We start from the raw sequence: 7,448 nt of genomic DNA, 5'->3' as shown, positions 1-7,448 counted from the left end.
CATTCCCATTTGATTACTGGGCATCCAAATTAGACACCTGGCCAGAATTGGCAGAATATGCATTGCAGGAGCTTGCTTGCCCGGCAGCTAGTGTCCTATCAGAAAGAGTATTCAGTGCTGCAGGTTCAATACTAACTGAAAAAAGGACTCGTCTGGCTACCCAAAATGTAGATGATCTAACCTTCATTAAAATGAACCACAACTGGATTTCGAAATCTTTTGCCCCACCTTGCCCGGCTGACACCTAACTTTCCTATGAAAAGGTCTTGCCTGTGGACTCTTCTGAATGACTTTTCCAATCTCGTAATTTTCTGCACCTGATTGTCCAGCATACGACATGTTTACTCCTAACAAAATGGCCAAACTCCCCACACGGGGCCGTGGTATCGCCACTTTGCGCCAGCACCCGTGAGAGTGCTGTTTGTCTGAAGAGGTGGGTGTGCCCGCTTTTGGTCGACGGCACTGCCACTGGGTCCCTCATAGTACAATAAAGTGTCTCTGGCGGTGGTGGTGCGCACCCAACGTCAGACACACCATTGTAATATGAGCGGCCCTGGGCCTGTACCGCCGGCCACAAGACAGTTCCCCCTCCAGCTCAAACAGTGCTCTACCACTAGCAAAATTATCTCTCACAGCTTCACCAATGTTTAGTCTATGCGCTGACATCCTTCAATGCCTGGCACTGACAATACCATTGTTTTGACATTTTTGTTATGTTAGGCCTTCGAAGCCTGTCTGCGGTCCGTTCTTTCTACAACTACTACACTGACCAGGCCACTGCTGGCCGTGTTCCCCTGGAACCAATTTAAACTTGCCTACAGCCAGCCCAATTTTGTTATGTTAGGCCTTCTTAGCCTGTCTGCCGTCACTCCTTCCACTAGACTTCCACTGACCAGACCACTGTTGCCCGTGTACCCCTGGAACCAATTTTAAATTGCCAACAGCCAAATGTTATTATGTTAGGCCTTTGATGCCTGTCTGCCGTCACTCCTTCCACTAGACTTCCACTGACCAGACCACTGTTGCCCGTGTACCCCTGGAACCAATTTTAAATTGCCAACAGCCCAATGTTATGATGTTAGGCCTTTGATGCCTGTCTGCCGTCACTCCTTCCACTAGGCCTCCACTGACCTGTCTACTGCTGCCCGTGTTCCCATGGAACCAATTGTAAATTGCCTACAGCCAGCCCATTTTATTACGTTAGGCCTTCGAAGCCTGTCTGCGGTCCCTCCTTCCACTAGGCCTCCACTTACCTGTCTACTGCTGCCCGTGTTCCCCTGGAACCAATTTTAAATTGCCTACAGGCAGCCCAATTTATTATGTTAGGCCTTCGAAGCCTGTCTGCGGTCCCTCCTTCCACAAGGCCTCCACTTACCTGTCTACTGCTGCCCGTGTTCCCCTGGAACCAATTTTAAATTGCCTACAGCCAGCCCATTTTATTATGTTAGGCCTTCGAAGCCTGTCTGCGGTCCCTCCTTCCACTAGGCCTCCACTGACCTGTCTACTGCTGCCCGTGTTCCCCTGGAACCAATTTTAAATTGCCTACAGCCAGCCCATTTTATTATGTTAGGCCTTCGAAGCCTGTCTGCGGTCCCTCCTTCCACTAGGCCTCCACTTACCTGTCTACTGCTGCCCGTGTTCCCCTGGAACCAATTTTAAATTGCCTACAGGCAGCCCAATTTATTATGTTAGGGCTTCGAAGCCTGTCTGCGGTCCCTCCTTCCACTAGGCCTCCACTGACCTGTCTACTTTTGCCCGTGTTCCCCTGGAACCAATTTTAAACTGCCTACAGGCAGCCCAATTTATTATGTTAGGGCTTCGAAGCCTGTCTGCGGTCCCTCCTTCCACTAGGCCTCCACTGACCTGTCTACTGCTGCCCGTGTACCCCTTGAACCAACATCATAAAATAAAAAAAAAAGTATTTTGCTTATAAAAAAGAAAATACTGGTGAGATATCAAATGCAGACATTTTAACATTAAAAACAAACACACAACTAAAATCTGGTACAGTACTAAAAATGGCCACCAGCTACAATTACTTTATCCTGCAAGTATTTAACTGAAAGGTTTTTTAAATTGAAAACACAGATATGGCATCCACCGAGTGTTGTCCTGTCGCGTCTTCTTTATATTATTGCCGAGAAGATGCAAAACAATGAAAATAATAAAATAATTAATTACCAAAATAATAGAGAAAGTCAACACCACATTGCAAATAAACATTCATTCCAAATTAAGAAGCAGGGCGCGTCCGAGGGTGAGTATATACCTAATAAGAATATAATCACCCTCGGACGCGCAATGCTTATTTCCAACAGCCTTCCTTCCTAAGAATCAGCCCTTCCGTGGTGTAGAGAGACGTTGTGTTACACTTCAAGGTGTTCCCCAGGTTGTCTTTCCTGAGCTTTGATCTTCCGGCTCTCGTTTAGTAGTTCTTGGAAACTACACTGCATTAGGCCTTCAAATTGGGTATGGGGTGTAGAGAGAGGGTGTGTTACACTCCAAGGTGTTCCCCAGGTTGCCTTTCCTGAGCTTCGATCTTCCGGCTCTCGTTTAGTAGTTGTTGGAAACTACGCTGCATTAGGCCTTCAAATTGGGTATGGGGTGTAGAGAGAGGGTGTGTTACACTCCAAGGTGTTCCCCAGGTTGCCTTTCCTGAGCTTCGATCTTCTGGCTCTCGTTTAGTAGTTGTTGGAAACTACGCTGCATTAGGCCTTCAAATTGGGTATGGGGTGTAGAGAGAGGGTGTGTTACACTCCAAGGTGTTCCCCAGGTTGCCTTTCCTGAGCTTCGATCTTCCGGCTCTCGTTTAGTAGTTCTTGGAAACTACACTGCATTAGGCCTTCAAATTGGGTATGGGGTGTAGAGAGAGGGTGTGTTACACTCCAAGGTGTTCCCCAGGTTGCCTTTCCTGAGCTTCGATCTTCATGCTCTCGTTTAGTAGTTGTCGGAAACTACGCTGCATTAGGCCTACAAATTGGGTATGGGGTGTAGAGAGAGGGTTTGTTACACTCCAAGGTGTTCCCCAGGTTGCCTTTCCTGAGCTTCGATCTTCCGGCTCTCGTTTAGTAGTTGTTGGAAACTACGCTGCATTAGGCCTTCAAATTGGGTATGGGGTGTAGAGAGAGGGTGTGTTACACTCCAAGGTGTTCCCCAGGTTGCCTTTCCTGAGCTTCGATCTTCCGGCTCTCGTTTAGTAGTTCTTGGAAACTACACTGCATTAGGCCTTCAAATTGGGTATGGGGTGTAGAGAGAGGGTGTGTTACACTCCAAGGTGTTCCCCAGGTTGCCTTTCCTGAGCTTCGATCTTCCGGCTCTCGTTTAGTAGTTCTTGGAAACTACACTGCATTAGGCCTACAAATTGGGTATGGGGTGGAGAGAGATGGTGTGTTACACTCCAAGGTGTTCCCCAGGTTTCCTTGCCATTGCTTCGGTCTTCCGACTCTCGTTTAGTAGTTGTAGAAAAGTACACTGCATTAGGCCTACAAAATGGGTATGGGGTGGAGAGAGATGGTGTGTTACACTCCAAGGTGTTCCCCAGGTTGCCTTTCCTGAGCTTCTATCTTCAGGCTCTCATTAAATTGTGGTTAAATGGAACAACTGCATTTGGCGTACTAGTTGGTTTGGGGCCTACTATCGGTGTCTGCCACTCCTTGCTGTTCTCCTGGTTTCCTGTCCTGAAATTCCATTTTCAGGCTCTCGTTAAGTAGTTGTTAATGTTAGACTGCATTTGGCCTACTAGTTGGGTTGGGGCCTACTATCGGTGTCTGCCACTCCTTGCTGTTCTCCTCCACTGAACAAAGCTGTGCCGCCTGTTTACTACGGTTGCCAATTTTGAACTGCATTTCGACTACTTACTGATTTGGCCCTACTCTCTGTGTCAGCCTCTCATTCCAGTTGTCCTCCACTGCAATGCCCCCTGGTTATTCCTGTGTTACCAATTTTGAACTGCATTTAGCCCACTTTATTCTTTGGGCCTATATCTGTGTTTCCACTTCATCGTGCCCATTGCCCAGCCAGTGATAGATGAGTCTGCTGGTACATTGACCCATAACGCAACATTCCCCGTGCATGCTACACAACAACATTGTGACCCTGCTGAAAGTCAGGTTGCTCTTCCCGCATACCATACCACCTTACACGGGGACAAAGAGGAAGGTGCAGATGAAAGTGCAGGTTCCTTCATCAGGTGGGGGGAGGAATACTAGTTGGCGACGTCACTGGCACAGGGCCTCTCATAGTACGCAAAAGTGTTGCTGCCGGTGGGAGGCGCCCCCGCCGTGCAAACACACCGCTGTACTTTGAGGGGCCCTGTGCCAGTGCCAATGCCAACAAGTGGGCCCCCCTGCTTGCTCAGGATCACAGCACTTGCAAAGTTGAAATACTTACCTCTCCCTGCTCCACTGCCGTGACGTGGTCCAGATTTCCTGGGCCCACTAATTACTTGAACCAGCCCTACCCCACACAACTTTAGCCAAATGACCCCCAATTTCAAATGCCTTCCAATTATTATAAGGTAAATTACGCTTGACAAGCTTCATTAAGAAGAATGGATGGTTTTGACATTAAAATGGGCACTCTAGGTGTTTTCCTGGCCCCCACTCACTGCCGACTATGCTGCCCCATTGACTTGCATTGGGTTTCGTGTTTCGGTCGATCCCGACTTTTCGCCATAATCGGCCGATTTCACTCGACCCGACTTTTGAGATAGTCGGGTTTCGCGAAACCCGGCTCGACTCTAAAAAGGTCAAGGTCGCTCAACTCTAGGGGGTACTGTTGTGAATTCTGCTTTTGGGCTCCCTCCGGTGGTTGTAAATGGTAATGCAGTTGTCCCTGGGCTGCAGTCTTGCACAGGTGTATCTGCTGATTGCAATTCAGACTGGGGAATTTAGGTTTGCAGGACTCTTTACTCCTTGCCAGTTGTCAATGTTTCTTGTGAAGTGTTGGATCTCTCCTGGCCTCTCCTGCTTAGCTGCCAGTTCAGCAAAGATAAGTGCCTGTTTCTTTTTCTGTAGCACACATGCAGTGTGCTTATATTTCAGTGCTATTCATTTGTTTTTCTATTGGCTGGCTGCTCTATTTGACTCCACTTAGATCTTTGCTCCATGCCACCTGTCAATGTTCCAGTATTGATCTAGTTCACTCCTGGATCGTTCTTGTGACCTGTCTTCCCAGCAGAAGCTAAGTTCCAGCTTGTATTTCTTTGGTTTGCTATTTTTCTGTCCAGCTTGCTATTTTTATTGTTGTCTTGCTTGCTGGAAGCTCTGGGACGCAGAGGGAGCGCCTCCGCACCGTGAGTCGGTGCGGAGGGTCTTTTTTGCGCCCTCTGCATGGTCTTTTTGTAGGTTTTTGTGCTGACCGCAAAGTAACCTTTCCTATCCTCGGTCTGTTCAGTAAGTCGGGCCTCACTTTGCTAAATCTATTTCATCTCTGTGTTTGTATTTTCATCTTTACTCACAGTCATTATATGTGGGGGGCTGCCTTTTCCTTTGGGGAATTTCTCTGAGGCAAGGTAGGCTTTATTTTTCTATCTTCAGGGCTAGCTAGTTCCTTAGGCTGTGCCGAGTTACATAGGGAGCGTTAGGCGCAATCCACGACTATTTCTAGTGTGTTTGATAGGATTAAGGATTGCGGTCAGCAGAGTTCCCACGTCCCAGAGCTTGTCCTTTATTATCAGTAACTATCAGGTCATTCCGTGTGCTCTTAACCACCAGGTCCATTATTGTCCTGACCACCAGGTCATAACATAAGTCATCTCCTCCTGTATATAGTATATACCTGTGTGTCATCTCTCCTGTATATAGTACTAAATTGGCAGCCTGATAAATCCCCAGCCAACAGGAAGCCCTCCCCCCTGGCAGTATATATTATCTCACACATACACATAATAGACAGGTCATGTGACTGACTGCTGCCGTATTTCCTATATGGTACATTTGTTGCTCTTGTAGTTTGTCTGCTTATTAATCAGATTTATATTTTTGAAGGATAATACCAGACTTGTGTGTGTTTTAGGGCGAGTTTCATGTGTCAAGTTGTGTGTTGAGTTGCGTGTGGCGACATGCATGTAGCGACTTTTATGAGATGAGTTTTGTGCGGCGATATGCGTGTAGCAAATTTTTGTGTCGAGTTGCATGTGACAGGTTAGTGTAGCAAGTTGTGTGCAGCAAGTTTTGCGCATGGCGAGTTTTGCGCGTGGCGAGTTTTATGTGTGGTGCGTTTTGAGTATGTGCAAGTTTTGATTGAGGCAACTTTTGCATGTGTTGCAACTTTTGTGCATGTAGCAATTTTTCCACATGTGCAAGTTTTGTGTGTGGCGAGTTTTCCATGAGGTGAGTTTTGCACATGTGGCGAGTTTTGCGTGAGCCTAGTTTTGGTTGTGGCGAGTTTTGAGAGGCGACTTTTATGTTTCGACTTTTATGTGGCGAGGTTGGTGTATGTGTGGTGAAATGTGTGCTAAAGGTGGTATATGCGTTCAAGCACGTGGTACATTGTGGCGCCTTTTGTGTGTGTGTTCATATCCCTGTGTGTGGTGAGTATCCCATGTCGGGGCCCCACCTTAGCATCTGTACGGTATATACTCTTTGGTGCCATCGCTCTCACTCTTTAAGTCCCCCTTGTTCACATCTGGCAGCTGTCAATTTGCCTCCAACACTTTTCCTTTCACTTTTTCCCCATGATGTAGATAGGGACAAAATTGTTTGGTGAATTGGAAAGTGCGGAGTTAAAATTTCACATCACAACATAGCCTATGACGCTCTCAGGGTCCAGACGTGTGAGTGTGCAAAATTTTGTGACTGTAGCTGCGACGCCTCCAACACTTTTCTTTTCACTTTTTCCCCATTATGTAGATAGGGGTAAAATTGTTTGGTGAATTGGAAAGTGTGGGGTTAAAATTTCACCTCACAACATAGCCTATGACGCTCTCAGGGTCCAGATGTGTGACTGTGCAAAATTTTGTGGCTGTAGCTGCGACGCCTCCAACACTTTTACTTTCACTTTTTCCCCATTATGTAGATAAAGGCAAAATTGTTTGGTGAATTGGAACGCGCGGGGTTAAAATTTCACCTCACAACACAGCCTATGATGCTCTCGGGGTCCAGACATGTGAGTGTGCAAAATTTTGTGGCTGTAGCTGCGACGGTGCAGATGCCAATCCCGGACATACATACATACATACACACATACACACATTCAGCTTTATATAATATATATATATATATATATATATATATATATATATATATATATATATATATATATATATACAGTGGGGCAAAAAAGTATTTAGTCAGTCAGCAATAGTGCAAGTTCCACCACTTAAAAAGATGAGAGGCGTCTGTAATTTACATCATAGGTAGACCTCAACTATGGGAGACAAACTGAGAAAAAAAAATCCAGAAAATCACATCGTCTGTTTTTTTAACAATTTATTTGCATATTATGGT

This window comes from Ranitomeya imitator, chromosome 6 (assembly GCF_032444005.1).
Source record: "Ranitomeya imitator isolate aRanImi1 chromosome 6, aRanImi1.pri, whole genome shotgun sequence".
NCBI classification, from domain to species: Eukaryota; Metazoa; Chordata; class Amphibia; order Anura; family Dendrobatidae; genus Ranitomeya; species Ranitomeya imitator.
This window is presented reverse-complemented; position numbering follows the sequence as displayed.